Here is a 2,001-nt window from a genome sequence, read left to right on the forward strand (position 1 = left end):
GGGCTTTTTTTTTTTCTTGGTTGTCTTTTTGGGCGTCTTTCTGGAAGCAGAGCGTGGTGGGTGGGGCCTATGTTCTTAAAGCTGCAAAGCATGCCATGAAGATGAAGTACCAACGTTTCCCTGATACACTCACAAGCTACTTGCAAGCCATGAACAGGGACAAATGATGGTGAGTGTAGGGCATCAATCAACACGGGTGAAACCGGTGAGAACAAAGTTGTGCCTACTATTTTCTTTCCTCTTTGTTCTGCCCACTTCTTTCTTTAGCCAAACCATTACCAAAAAAAAAAAGAAAATCTCTTAAGAGGCAGGAGGAGAGTCTGCTGGGCAGAAGGAGGGGGGTTGGCCAGTATATGTGCATTTGTTTCTCTGTCTTGATTTGAACTACAAAATTTTGGACAACTTCAAATTAAATCTCTAAAATTTTATTTAACTATTAATTGTTTTATTGTTTTAGCTGAGTGTACCTCACATGCTAAATGTTCAAAACAGAATGCAGCAGGAACTGCTGGGGGCAATATTACACATTCGTGCATATACTGTATGTCCCGAAAAAAATTTGTGCTGTAACAGTTTTGAGCCAACACCATGGCATACATGGCAACACTGAACAGGACAACCTTGATTTTTAGGTGGTGCTTCTATACCTCCGCTAATGAGTCTCGACCAATTCCTGTGCATGCCACATATTTGCCAGCACACTTTTCAAACCCAAACTTTGTGCGGGAATTCAATATCGGCACAATGCATACATTGTTTTTAAATTTTCACTTGCTTTTACAATATTGTACTGAATGAACAGGGGTTAGCATGGCCAGAGCAAAAAAATATATAGTGCCTGGGGAGGGGTCAGGTCCCCAACCTGGACTTGCTTCTACATTAGAAGTTCTAATATATCTTGAATGGCGCAGCTCTACATAGCTCTTAGATGAACCTTATGGCAACATGGAACATGACAACCTTGATTTTATGCTTTTCTATCAATTGTTTTTTACTTTTTTTTTTAATATACATTGTTAATTTTGTAAACTTGTATGCAGGAATCTATGTACTATCTTGCAGAATAAACATTTTTACAACTTTTGAGTTTTGGGCTACTTTTGGATTAGATTTGGTAATTGGGCTGAAACAATTTTTGGCATCTGGCATCACTGACTTCTGCAGCACAGGAGGAGGAGGAGAAAAGAAGTCAGCCTGAAGGAAGAGGCTGCTGCTGCTCCAGGAACCCAAGTTAGAGGCTGCTGTTGCTAGTGTCTTTTGAAAGCAGGGAGAGAGAATACATGAGCACGTCTGTGAGAGTGTGTATTTCTGTAGGAAGAAGAGAACTGAGAGTGTATGTAGGTGACTAGGAGAGAACTGAGTGCAAGTGAGCAGGCATGTGTGTATGGAAGAGGGAGAGAAGCGAGTATGTGTGTGTGTAGATGGGAGAAGTAAAGGTATAAATGAGAATGAGCAGTGAAAATAAGTGTGAACATGTAAAAGTGTTAGTGTATGAGAGCAAATTTGTGAGCATCCAGTCTCACAGTGCAGTTGACCTCCCCCCCCCGGCTAATCCATGGTAATCTCAGGGTGACTGGGTCAAAAGTTCTCAGGTATGAGCATCTCCCCCAGAAAAGGGTTCTCTCCCTGTTGTAGAGGGTCCCTTGAAGACAGAGGCTGATTGAAAATAGGGGTCTGAGGGGTGAGATGGTAGAGGGGGACTCCCAGATACCTAGTATAGCCTTTGGTGACCCAGATCCCAAAGTGTTTCCTCAGCTGAGGCAGAAGGAACATTGGAGGAAGGGGGCATAGATGAGGCACATTACCTGCAGTGTAAAAAAATCCTAAAAGGGTGATCAGATAGGTAAAGTGGGGCTCTATTGTTGCTGCAGGACAGTGTACACCAAAAGGTGGTGCCCTGTAGCTTAAACATTTGCCCCACCCCTGGGACTTCTAAGCCCTAGAAGTATGCTGTGGATCTAGAGGTGTGACCTTAAGATCATAAAAGTCAGGAAGGGTTGA

This window comes from Rhinatrema bivittatum, chromosome 5, assembly GCF_901001135.1.
Source record: "Rhinatrema bivittatum chromosome 5, aRhiBiv1.1, whole genome shotgun sequence".
NCBI classification, from domain to species: domain Eukaryota; kingdom Metazoa; phylum Chordata; class Amphibia; order Gymnophiona; family Rhinatrematidae; genus Rhinatrema; species Rhinatrema bivittatum.